This window comes from Vanacampus margaritifer, chromosome 7 (genome assembly GCF_051991255.1).
Source record: "Vanacampus margaritifer isolate UIUO_Vmar chromosome 7, RoL_Vmar_1.0, whole genome shotgun sequence".
NCBI lineage: Eukaryota > Metazoa > Chordata > Actinopteri > Syngnathiformes > Syngnathidae > Vanacampus > Vanacampus margaritifer.
The window spans coordinates 20,209,363-20,223,820 of NC_135438.1; positions in this window are offsets into that span (position 1 = coordinate 20,209,363).

Genomic DNA, 14,458 nt, shown 5'->3' on the forward strand with positions numbered 1-14,458 from the left:
AGCAAGGAAGCATAAAGAAGATTCCGAGCTCGAGTGACTTGTTTATAGAGTTAACTTTCTGCTCCTGACAGTGAGGAGAAACTCCATTGACTCTCCTCTTTTAGAGACCATGACCATTTGCATAACATGTTCTCCTTTCTCATTGTCAGTTGCTGCAGTGTCAGTGTTTACAATGTGCAAGTGAGGCCATGTTGGATGGCAGCACTGCTGTGCAACGTCAATTTCTCTCTCCACTGCTGTTCTTTAATTGCTGTGGTTTTATAGTGGGTCAGCCCACTCCTTAGTAGGCCTCGCTGTCAAAATGACCTTCACAATGCCTTGCTCTCTATCTGTCTCTTTCTCGCTGTCTCTCTCTCTCCCACAGACACAAACATGCACATACAAAATATATATTTTAAATTGTTTGGTGTCTCGGATAAGCAGTTTAGTCTATGAAAGTTAGACTTTTTGAATGGAATTACGGAAATGATTCAACTTTTCGAGTATATTCTATTTTTTTGACGAGCTCCTGTACATCTAATATTTTTATTCACTTTTTATATACTTGCTAAACCCAAAGATTATTTACACCACTGTAATTGCCCAAATATTTTCGGAGATGAATAATTTTCCAAGCTACTTAGCTGTAAATAGTGAAGAGTTACCAAGCGTGTGCTTGAGGATTTTTGAGGAAATGGTGACTGATACACCAAATAATTTTAGGGGGCCAAAATATTTTAAGGGGTTGAAACCTCCCTAAAATACGCCTAACTACACCCCTGGGTAAAATACAAGTAATTTTTCCATTATATCTTCATAAGTTACATACATATCATCTGCATTGTTTTATCAATACAATGACTTGAAAGGATGCATAATATTGTTTATAATAGTGCCACCAAGAAGATTGTTCTCCCTTTTCATTGTATTTTAATCAACAAGGGTATGTAGTAAACATTCAATTAGCAAATTATTGCTGTACAGTATTTTTAGTAAATGACTATCTATGGGAGCTTGCATATCCTCCACATTGCTCACAGTCAAAACCACATGTGCACAAATGACACTAAAGTGTTTCCAATGCTTCCATTGAAAAGATAAACTCCTGCAGAGTCTGAATCAGTACTATCGGCTGGGTGGCTTTGTCAACATCATAATTGTCTTTGATTAGTCTATCATTGCTGTAGAGAGTGGAACAGATGCTATGCTGCTTCATCACTCATACAATCTTCAGTTCACATTCAAGCACACATGCAGGAAGGGAATGTAATGGACTATTTGGTTCTTTCGCTATTCTTTCGAAAAAAAGAAAAAACGTTTAATTGACCTATGTTGTGTGTCAATGCACTATTAGCTGCTTTTGTGTGAGCCAGTGCTTCAAAACAGTTAACACTTCATTAGATTTTCATTTCATTTTTGTTAATATAATATAACACCACATTCACACTGACTGCGGTACAGATACGGAACGGGCTCCGTACGGACGCCGCAAGAAAAAGAAAGCATTTGAGTCTGCATGTCAATTCACACCAAATCCACTATTTGTGTGGGTACACTTAGTGGTGTGGGCATTAATTCCCCTCCCGCTTCCAAATGGCAGAATAATAACAAGGGGAAATGTAGATACTGTTATACCTGATGTGGTGTCAGAAAAAATTGTACAGATGGTATCACAAAATACAAACTCCAAAGTTTTCCCTGTCAAAATAATCAACCTGGAATATATAAATAACTGTGACCTCAGATACAAAGACACACACTGACTTGTTTGCTAAAATCACAGACACACATACATTCACAGGCTGCCTTGTTACATATACTATAGGTGTTTGTTGCTTTTAAGTTGCTATTTCCATGAGTCTAAACATCAGTGTATCACACACATACGCACACACACGCATGCGCACACATGAAAACACACACAAACACATAAGTACGCACGCACACGCACACACACTCACACAAACGCTTGCCCCTCCCATTGAACAGCGCACCCAGAGGATAATGGATTAGTATAGATTTAAGAAGATTCCAGTGTTTGCTAATCTCTGAGCTAAGAGTGTTTCTGTCCTATATCAAGCACAAGCCATCTTTTTGATACAAAAAGATTTACATATATATATATATATATATATATATGCTTTTTTACTATTAGTAGTATTGGAATGTAGAAATGTTATGGTCTGAAATGCTTCCCACTATCAGCAATTGGAGGTGTGATCGGAAACCCAAACCACATCATGTGGCTGTGTAAAAGCTTAATGCTTATTTAGTATTTGTATAGTTAACTTGTATAGTTTAGTCTATAATGCAAGTAGTAAAATGTAATGAAAAGGCAAATCAATGTTATACATATCTTTCTCATACTCATTCTTTAGATAGAAGTTATAATAATATTGTCTTTGTTGATGGTTGCCTGACTTTCTCCTGTTTTCTTAGTTTCTTTTTCCCACTAATTGTATAACCATCCGTTCGAAATGGACCAGCCCTGATGTCAAGGTGCAAAGTGCAGTTTTTTGACCTCCAGCCCCTTTTCCTTGTAACCTCACTATAACAACCAGCACGACTGTTTCCATCCCTCCCACTCTTGGTGACCCGAACATCTGTGACTGCTGACAATTTCCGTCTTTAACTAAACCCCCTCCGAAACCGGTCTCCGTAGCTGAAATGTTTGTACTACATGGTGGCGGTGATGGGCAGGGTGGGCATTACAGGAGCAGAGGGTAAGCCCCATTCAAAGCTGTTGTAAACACCACTAATGCATCGCTAAACTTGGGGAATCTCGTGTGCCTTCATGTGCATTTGCGCGTGTGTGTGTGTGTGTGTCTAATTCACACACACAGCCGACTAATCCCTCATAAACCTACATTTTATCACTTACCATTAGCTCAGCTGTGGCATTCTGCCTGGAGATGTCAAAACATTAGCGCGACAAGTCTGTTCTTTTTCTTTGTTGCTTTGCGTAGAATTCACATTTCTCAAGGCTTTGGAGATAAAAAAGAATATGCCGTCTTTGTTTGGAAACAGTGTAACATTAACCACATCAAGGCATCATTTTTTGGTATACATGGCCCAAACTGCAAAACAACAATTAGAATCTTTGAACTGCTGCTGTGGGAGACATCATTTTTCTTTGTTTAAAGTTAACTTGTTTGTTTTTTTCCTTCAAACCCAAACAGCATCTTTGATAATTTTATTTTATGATAATGCTGATGTTTTAATTTATTAACATGAATTCTAAGGGCCCTATTTTTGTGCCCAGCACAAGTCTAGCGCATAGTATAGTCTAACTAACTCATCTGCGCATGGGTGGAGTTTTCCTAGACCTTGTGCAGGTAGAATTGGGCGCAAGGGGGCGTTTGCGCCGTTGTGGGATGGAAAGTAGCAGACTCCCGGCCAATCGGTGTGGCATCCCTCATTTGCATTAAAATCAGGGCGTAGGAATGCACGCCATGCTTGACATTGCAGAATCAAATTGACTCACTGGGCTTTGAGAGATGTCAAAAGTGCATTACAGGTGAACTGCAAAATCTCCCATTGCGGATGTTGTAGTCGGCAGTGCATGTGACCTGGGCAATTAGAGACTGCCGTGCACCTTTGATCGTGCATCCACCCCCCAGTTGTGATGCACGGTCAGGGGGTGTTATCACTGACTTGTATATGAATGGACTGCCAATAGGCCCCTCGCGGATGAAGCCAGAGGGCAGCAATCTTACATTGCCCCTTATACCGACAACTTGGGCTGGGCAATTAATCAAATCAATTCGATACATCGCCATTTTAAAAATCGAATCATTGAAAATTTGCTAAATCGTGAATTTGAATTTTGTCTTCTTGATTATTTAAAGCTGTTCTGTTACATCCAGATGTTGATGTGAGTTGTAATTTGCTGTTTGGGTGGTTTACAAGACCTGCTTAGTACAATAGCTACCAACTACTTAATTGTGGCATTTAAGCACAAACTATGAATGTTAAGTTTGTTAATACTGATCTAGAATCAGTATATATTTTTGTTTTCTGAACATTTTGCACATAAATGATTTTTGAATAAATTAAACATTTAAATAAATGTTTGTTGGGTTTGTTAGATTAAAATCGTAATCGTCCTGATTGACTGCAAAAATCGCGATTTTTAGTTTTGGACCATATCGCCCAGCCCTACTGACAACTTCTGTTATTTGTTCCGCTGTAAACACTGTAATCAGTGCATGGTTTACACTATCCCTGTATGGAGTAATGAGAACCTCTCAAAGACCAAACTTCACAGTTTGCATTGACCATCCAGCCTACAATATTATGATCTCAGTTTTGTTAATTGTGACTCACACATTTACATTCCACAGAAGTTTTTCCTAATAGGCTTTACTTTCATTTGATTGTTTAGGTATCTGAGAATATGATGCAGATGAATCTTTGATTAGCACTGGGAGTTATACCATATTTGAGAAAATTACAAATCTTATTTTTGACGGTGAAATGTGAATGTAGTGCTTCACCCAGACTTATTGGTAGAACTGTATGCCATGTACAGTAGCATTTTCGCTGTAGACAGAAAATAACATGAACAAGAGAAAACAATGCATTCAAGTTAGGTGGCAACGTAAGATGGTCGCTGGTGGCTACACTTTTCCCGACAGCGAGTTAGCAGCATTGTTAGTCCATTCATATATAAGTTTGTGGGTGATATTAAAATATTTTAAAGATGATGATAATGATAATAATAATTGTAATAAATGCTGTTATTATTTTTATATATATATATATATATATATATATATATATATATATATATATATATATATATATATATATATATATTTAATGTATAATTTATAAACTAGACTTCCCCAGGAACGAGAATGAATAAGTGCCTGAGTTTATGCCAAGCGCAGACTACTCTCTGTGAGCAAAATACCAGGTGCATTGGGGGCGTGGCAGCTCAGAGCACCAGACACGGTAGACTGGACTTGTGCCTGCACCAAAATTAAGCTACGCCTGTTTTTACGCCAAGCGCAGGGGTGCCAGTCTACCAAAATAAGGCACTAAGATATTAACATTAGTAAAAAAAGAAAGAAAAAAAGTTTACATTTCCTATATGATTCTTACTTTGAAACAATGGTTTCTCAATTAACTTCCTGTACTTCATTACCTGTATCATTCAAAGCGTCCACACACACATTTCTATGGTATCTGCAATGATGTCTTCAACAGCATCAATTAATGAGTTTCTTGTGACAGCATCCCCCTGCAACAATTTCAACTTCTAGTTCACTTGCAGTTGAACATCAATGTATCGTTTGCACGACATTTGAGAAGCTAGTATTCATATCAACACTCCATTTTTTCCACGGGTATGAAATATTTAACTCCCTCCCCCATGACAAACAAATATGCAGTCACAGAGGTGGCAGGCACATCGTCTACAAATTGGCGTCACTGACACATAGCAAGCTCCTCGGGGGCTTTGAGCTAGGGAGGAGAGAGGTGACACTGGAACCGTCTCTGATCAACTGAAGAGCTGATGTGCGTATGTGTGTGTGAGAGTGCGTGTGCATGACCCCATCTGTCACTAGCTGTCTTTTTATTTGTTTGTCTGTGAGTCAATCCATGTGCCACTAACTTTGTACATATGTGTAGGTCGAAACACGTGTATACAGTATGTTGATCTCAGCGGGACTGACAAAATACTTCTGTAGTCAGCTGTAGACAACGGCTCATTCTGGGAACAACATCAAACATGGTTTTGTCAGTCAGTCAGTCAATTTTTTGTTTGTTTTTTACTGAGGCAGTTGATCACAAATCCATAATTGCAGAAAACAAATTGTTCATATATAGAAAATAGACACTATATTCTGAACATATTTTAATGATTGATTTTATTTTATTTTTCTAGGAAGTGTACATTATTTACATTTTGGATTTTCCAGTTTGCACAGAAAAACGTCTTTATTCCTCCGAGTCACTGAGTTTTCACTGAATAAGCTAATAAAATCTGTATGGATACAAGAGACTGAGCAGATTGATCGATTGATGAAATTACTTCTGATTTCATCATTCCAATGTTAATGATAATAATATGCGGAATTTTAAAATGTTTTATTTAATGCAAAAAATGCAAGTTTGAATCATTTTTTTCCACTGAGGTTCTAAAAACAGCCACTTTGGGGGGACCTTTAAGTAACATTTCCTAAAATAGCAAAGACAATCATTTGATTAAGGTTTGCCAAGGTTAAAGAAACATCACAACAACTTGTGCAACAAACAAAGCCAGAAACATGAAAACAGAAGTGTCAGCTTTTAATTTTTAGTTTGACACCGATAGTGTTTCGGTGTTTTACTTATGCTGTTTCGTTTAATGTCAGAATGAATTTCAACAATATCTTTCTTTCGTCTTTGTTTTTCTTGGATTATTTTCAGTTTGAGTGTCTTAATGAGAGGTGAACTCTTGACCCTGAATTTTTAAATGCATGATGCTGCATTCTGATGTAGCATTCCACCCTTTGTAGTTAATATTCATTTTTATGTAAAAATGAACAAAAATAGAGCAGCTACACCAGTCTGTAACAAGTCAAACTATTATTGTCTCCTTTTCCTGTCTAAAAAGAATGCTTAACTATTTAGTTTTCCCTAAAAAACTAAGGATAAATACAATCACATGTAGCAGTCCAGATAGCAATACTAATCGGACCCACAGGTTACTACAGCTATTGAGCATGTAAAGAACTGCCAATACTGTATATGAAGGTAAATCTTCAATAGCATGTGTAGAAAGAAATAAACACTCCAATTTTGCATTTGGGCAGCATCAGTCACCATGCCTGACATGGGTGAAGGGAACAGTATGACAAGAGCAGATTGTGTCGCAAACATTAGAATGCATTGGGAATCTGTCCAAATTTGGAAAAAAAAAGTTCGGCAATTTTAAGTGAAATTAACCTGATAAAAGTGTCCTAAGTTTATGACTACAAGAGTCCTTTTTTCGTAGACTCAGCGTACAAATTGGCACATTGTTATTTTCGTGCCAGGGCAAGTCTAGTTGACAGTAATTGGGAATTTGGCAAAGGACATAGCACCTTGCTGGGATTAAAATGTGCTAACGACATGGATTAAAATGCATACGTACAATTAATAAAATGAATATGTTGATGTTAAATATGCAATACAGTATAGTTACAATGTGTTAAGCAACGACTGCATTTTGTCAGTTTATATGTCAAAAGTTCATTAAGGTTGTTATAACTGTACACAAATCGCATAGTGTCTGTTGTCATGTTCACCTCCTAACTTGGACATGCCCATCGTTTGTTTCTTTGTTGTCATTGGATGATGTATTTGTGATGTCCATTTAGGTAGTGGTGGGCGTAGTCATACCTTTAATTTTCGAGAAACCATGGGCTCATCTCATTTCTCTAATTGCAACTTCCTCACTCATTTTTTTTACATGTTAGCACCTCCCACCAGAAATTCTGTTGAGGAGGGTGGAGTTTGACAGAGGATCAAGGTGGAAGTAGGAGTGATATGGGGAAATTAGACAACCGCTCCTCAATGTCGCCATTTTAATGGAGATGTCTAGTAAAGATGACGCCATGTCATCGACACATGTCACAAATGCCACTGTCACCATAAATGTCAACTTTATGCTTTCAAGTAGACTCATTTAAAGTCAAATAGCAAATTTGCAGATGCAAAGACAAGCGTGATTCGTCTGTCCCAAGCCAGTTTCCCCTGGCCCCTCCAACCCAACCCCCCAGTAACGTTGAGTAATTCACATTTTATTTTTCTTGTGCTCAGACGGATTTTTTTGTGCAGAAAAGCCAAATGTGTTTACAGTTCAAATGGTACACCCCCCTGGAGTGCAGCACAACTGGTGTGTGTTTATGTGTGTGTGTGTGTGTAGTTTGGGGTGGATGTGAGGTGGGGGAGAGAGGGGGGTTGCACACACAGACGCACGATTGGGGGTGGGAGGCGGTTTCCAAGTGCCCACTTTGCAGCAGCCAACATTATATCATTCACAAGTGGAGATCTTTTTTGCAGTTCCTTATAAACATACTTTCTGCACGGACTCCAGTGAGTCCATCCATTATGCTTCCGCCAAATAGACCGCACAACTCTCCTGCATTGAATTGAAAGGGAATGAGCAGATCAGTTTTGGCCAGAAATCATGTCGGTTGTTTTCACTCACGGAAATAGGGCATCAAGTCATGAAGACAGAATTTTTTTTTTTAAATATGAAAATTCAGATACATTTTTTACGGAGTGAATTTGTTCGCAGTTGAATAATTATATAAAAACTACATTAATAATACATTCAGAATGGCACGGTGTGGGTCAGTGGAAGAGTAGTTGTCTTGCAACCCAGAGGTTCTGGGTTCGATCCCATGCCATTGGGACCATGTTGAAGTATTCTTCAGCAAGATACTTAACAAGTTGCTCCTAATGCTGTGCTTTGAGGGCCTTTTAAGGTGGAAAAGTACTATATAAATCATTTACTATTATGCGAGATGCAATTAGGAATGGAACATAATGCACCAAATAAACATCATAACCACGTTTTGTTTTGTTTTTGCGGGGCATGGAAAGAATGGGTGGCTGGGTGGGGGGGGGGGGGTGTGTGCTGGGGTTGGGGTGTCTGGGGGTTTGGGGGCGGCGGGGGCTGGGTTGTGGTGGGTGGCGGGTGTGGAACGTGTGTGTGTGGGGGGGGTGCTGGTAGGCCTGCCGTGCCCCGTTCTGCTGCGTTGGGCTTAGGGCGCGGGCCGTGTTTGGGTGGGGAACGCTTCGGGCTCCTGGGTTTGCTTTCCGGCCGGTGGCCCCTGCGGGGCCCGGGGGTTGTGCCTTGGCGCTGCCGCGGCATGGGGGGCCCTAGAGAGAAACTCTGTCCTGGCCGGGGTCAACGGCTCCCCTCTTTGGTGGAGATTTTCATGCATGCCAGATCCACCACACCAGCATCTACCAAAATTCAAACACAATCTGCTTCTTCCTCTGGTCGTTGAATCGGTGGAGGCTGATGTCTGTGGATCTCACTCTGCTTCATCTATCCGTCCTTCCTTCCTTTCTCCAGTCTTTCCTTTGGTCTCTTGAGATCTCCCTAATTTGTTGGACTTTAGATGTTTCTGGGGTTGGTGAAAGACTCTGGTTGGTAACCCGGTGGGTAGTAAGTGATGTTTGGTCGGTGCTGGATTTCACTTTCCTTTATTTTTTTGATCCTTCCTCGGGTCTCCTGACAACTTCTCGACTCTAGCGGGATTCTGAAGTATTCGGTTTAGGTAAACAGTATGGGATTTTCAATAGGTTTTAGGTGAATTAATGAGCACACACACATATGCACACGCACATTCTCATGCACGCACACGCACATACTCACACACATACAAAAAAATAATCCTCTAAAATCGATATGAGCAGTTGCTGCACCAGAACCTGTGGATCAATGTCACTTGACTAATGGGAAAGGTCAGGGTTATTGCGAGTTGTTGTGACATTCAAAGTTATAGGGAATGGACTTGATACAAAGCCAAATGTGGATTCCTAAATGTCAACATGTCTCAACCATGTAAACCGCAGATTTAATTACTGAATTTCAATTTTTGAAACTACTGTACTGTAGAGCAACGGCAATGCATCATTAAGCTAATTTTACAGGGGATTCATATTCTTGAATCCTTAAAGCTAAGGTTAAGGCTTTTTGTTACAACTGAAAAAAAAATTATGTGTGTATTTTTCCTGCAGTCAAATACCAGCTGAGAAGTCTGCTATTGTCCAAATAATGTTATCCTTTAAAATCCCCCACCTTTGTTTGTACAATATACTCTTCATCAGCTGCAGCTTCAGTGTTTTTAATATCTAGTCAAACATATTTCAAGAGTTGTATAAGCACATTAAATGCTAAATAAATACTGTGTGTGCTTTTGTTTCACGTCACCATTTATATATATATATATATATATATATATATATATATATATATATGTGCACACAGCAACCAGTAAAAGCACGAAATCAAACAGATAACGCACGTACAGCTGATTTCCCGAACGAGGACGGCAGGTTAACCCTTACCCTATAGCAGAAGCGACCGTTGTCATGGGAAAGGGCTACCTGATTATAATATAGTGATAAGCGAAAAAAATACACCACTGAACAAAAATGTCACAAAAAGTGGATACACATGTCTTATTGTATAATTTCCGCCATCTAAAAGAAGATCATTTATTTGTTCTGTCTGTCACTATAAGACGCTGGCATACTGTAGATAGATGGATAAATAAAGACTTTTTTTGACCAATTAAGTGAAATTTTATAATTTTCCCGCGGCACACCTTAAGAGCCCTCACGGACACTAATGTGCCCCCGGACACACTGGTTGAGAATCACTGATTTAATGTAGTCATGCAATAAAGCAAGATATGCCACAATCATGAGGGAGTTAAATATTCCCTATGCTCCTCACCAGAGGAGATTGATTGACAGTTACTACAGTATAGCAAGTCAGGATGAAGTGGAAACGTTTAAACATGTGAGTTAATGTGTTAATCACTTCAAGATGTTATTTCATGCGACGTCTATGAAAGATGACGTGGGTGAGAGTCAGAGTACACCTTGAACTTGTTTCCTATCACCCCAAATTTCAACTTTATGCTGTTTTAAGTGAGATGAATTTAAAATCTAATATGAACACTGTTTAACTTCCAGATGAAAAGATAATTGTAATTGGTCTTTACAAAGCCACTCTCCTCTGCCCCATAAAGCTTGCAGTGAATATTTGGAGTGACCTGTAAATACAGTAGAGTATGTTTAAAGTGTTGAAGTGCTGCTTATGTATTAAATTGAATGCAAAAAAACCCAAAACAAAACATAAAGCCAATCGTGGGGCACATATAGACAAACAAAAAAAACTAAAAACTTAGGCAATTAAAAGTCTTCAGTTTAACAACCATGCATGTTTTTGGAATGTGGAAGGAAATCAGAGCACTTTGAGAAAACCCACACAGACATGGGAAGCACATGATCACTCAACACAGGAAGGCGATATTTCAACAGGATGTGCTAACCAGAAGTACCAAAAATAAATACATAAATAAAATTTCTTGTACATTTCTCAGATCAGAATTTAAATTTGCAAAACACTAAGTGTGTTTCTCCCAAAAAAATGTTCTAACATCATGGTTACTACTGCAAAATCAATTTTCTCTCTCAAAAATCTTTAGGATATGTCTCAAAAATAAATATTTGCGTCACTGAATGCATCACTGCTATCAGAACGACAATACTTTGGTGTGACATTGTGTACGGATAACAATTTCCTTAGTCATATTGTGAATATCACAGTGTACTCTGAGGGATGTTCTGATGTAAACTGCTACTCAAGTTTTGATGACAAATTCAGTATTCTAAATTGAAAGTTACACCTTTGCGCATGCGGAAGATTGATTGCAAGAGTCTGGGCAAGATTCATATTTGACTTTTAGTGTTTGCACTGTAATTTGTTGACAAACCATCTCCATTTTTTTCATCTTACACCCCAAAAAATGTTGGTATTAATTCATTGCATAAGACTGCATGCAAAACGGCTTCTATTCATTTCTGTATAATAAAAAGTGTAAAATTGAACACAGCTGAGGTTAGCACGTCTGTGTGGATCTTGCAGAGGCGGACTTACCATTAAGCGAACCTAGGCAGTTGCCTAGGGCCTCACGCTACTAAAGGGCCCCATAAAATTCCTCATACACTAATGGTCAATATAGTTTTTACTCATTTATGGACATTAATTATGTTTTTGATCCAAATCATTTTGCTGAAATGCCAGCAGAAGGCTTCTTGTATCGTATGTCTCTTGCCCCCCCCTCTGAGTTTCCACTAATGTATCAGTCCATCTTACTGCGGAAGAGCGGAAGGGCGCAAAGTGACGGTAGTGAGCTAGACTGAGAAGCAAGGAGAACGTAAAAAAATGAAACAAAGTTATCCCAGTTGGGCCGAAAAGAATAACGAGGAAAGCAAAAAGTTTCTTGCCACGTTACCGAAATGACCAATACTTTCACTGCATCTATGGTGACTTGCAGCTTGTAGCAGCAACAAGATTGGCGCCTGTTGGGGATGAAAAAGTAGTGAGTTATTTTATTTTTTATTTTTTTTTAAAAGGAGAGCAATGATGATGACATGTCAAATGAACAATACTGAGCTCTCCAGAAAAAAAAAAAAAGAAAAAGTAGTGAGTAACTGTTCAGCTGGTGACATTTTCCCTGTATTGTAAGTATTTCTTCATCTCATGGAATTTGTGAGGGCCCGTTATCGTTGCAGCTTACCACCCGCATGACGGTTGCTATTTTTAAAACATTTAGGACATGTACGTCACTACCCTAGCTACGTGACATTTTTAAGCTAATTTTAAATGAATGGATGTGCTGTTGGACAGTTTACAATGTTTATATAGTTGTAGCATCACTTGTTTCTCCTATGAGTTGCAGGCAGCCTGTTTTTAGGCTTGTCATAATGCATTTTCCAAACTGGCCCAGAGTGATTTATTTTTTTGAGTTTTGTCTTAAGAAGTCACCTTGCAAAGGAATATTCTTTCGCTTTAAGCATTAAATCATAATTTTGGTGGTAGGCCAATATGTTTTTTGCTGCGTAAAAGAGCCCCCCCCCCCCATTTGAAAAGTAAAAATTTAAACAATATCTCAATGAATACAAAAACAAATTTGAAAGTATTTTTTTAAGTAACACCCATTTATAATCAACTGTCTGCTTGACACCTGTGCAATGAATAATTCGACTCACCTGTAGACGCTTGTAGTCTAAAATTTTGTCTTTTTGGGCTTCTGTGGGGTGTACTCCACAGAAGGCCAAAATTTCTTAAATCCGGCACCTGAGCCTTCGACAGCAGTCCGTGTCTCATGCTGTCCCTTTGGAAAATGAATTACAGATACTTTTGGCAAATAATGAATCAACTAGACATGATAATGCAGATCTTTACAAGGGATTTTCTCAACTGCTCACATTTTCTACATTCATGTGATGACAGATGGGATGGTGGTTTCCATTTTTAAAGTGAGGATTATTCATTATGCTACTGTGATTTCACACTTCTCAGTCGCTCAAATAAGTCCATCAAAGCAGAAAAGGAAATCCTAATTGCATACAAATCAAGTGCTGATTCTGACTAGTAAACAGGCGTTATACAAAGTTATGTGATTGATATTTGAATACAGTGATGCCTTGATTGAAGAGTGCCCCACGTTGTGAGTTTTTTGAGATATGAGTTGTCACTTAGATGTTTTTTGCTTTGTGTTGGGAGCCTTTTTTTAAATTGTTTTATTTTTTTAGTGAGCTTCAGATACGCTGCCGCTCAAGTGGCGTGAAAAAAAAGGCAAAACAGTCACAGATGCACTTTCAGCTTTTTATTGAACAGTAACAGTCAAAAATACTCTCAGGCCGGGTATACACAGAAAGACAATTAGGCTGTTTTTGTTCTGATTTTGCAACGTTTTCTTTTGTCCCAACCAAGTACGTCAAACACCCACATATATTATGTGTCTTATAAGATTTCCCTGTGAGATTATCTTTATGTCTGAGGTGTATTAAGAATTGATTTGTCCTAATAGGGTCCAAAACAAGTCGAGCCTGACAATCAGAAATGTTAAAAAGTGTCCGATATTTACGAGTATACTGTTATGCTATTTGCTGCAATGAGGACCCAAATTCAACAGTATAGTCCATATGTAAAAAAAAAAAGGGGGGGAAAAGGAAACACTATTTCTTTACACTACTTTTTATGTTGTTTTTATACAACAAAGTGCTTTTTTCATTATTCTTAGCAGAAATATTTATTTTATTGTTATTTTGCAAAATGTATATTCTGTCGCAGAACCAATTGTTTGTTTCGTGCCAAAAAAATGCACTTAGTACTAACCTACATGAGGAATCAAAGGCAATCTCCATCACAGGGGAGGCTTCTGCCCCCAAACCATCTGCAGAACACGATCTAACTCAACGTTTAGTGCTTGTATGATCTGAGCTAGAGTAGTACTTTTATTCTATTATATATATATATATATATATATATATATATGGTTGTTTATAATATTGTGGGTGGGTCTGGAACGTCTCCCATGCTATGAATGTGATTTCACTGATTATATCTAAAAAAAATCCTGTATCATTAATATGAGAACTCATTTCACCCCAGTTGCCAAAATGCTCCCTTGCGTGATCCACAAGGGTTTTCAACTTCCTCTGCTGCTATCATGGTGAATGAGGACTGACCATGTTGCTTCTGTGTAAATGTGCATTTTTTTTTTTGCGATCCGAAACATGGGTCCTGTTGCAGACGGATCAATGATGATCTATCTGTTGCTCCCTATATATATATATATATATATATATATATATATATATATATATATATATATATAGTGAACAAATGAACATGAACAAATATTCTGAATGTCATAAGCAAACATATTAAATGCTTTACTTTGGTGCATGT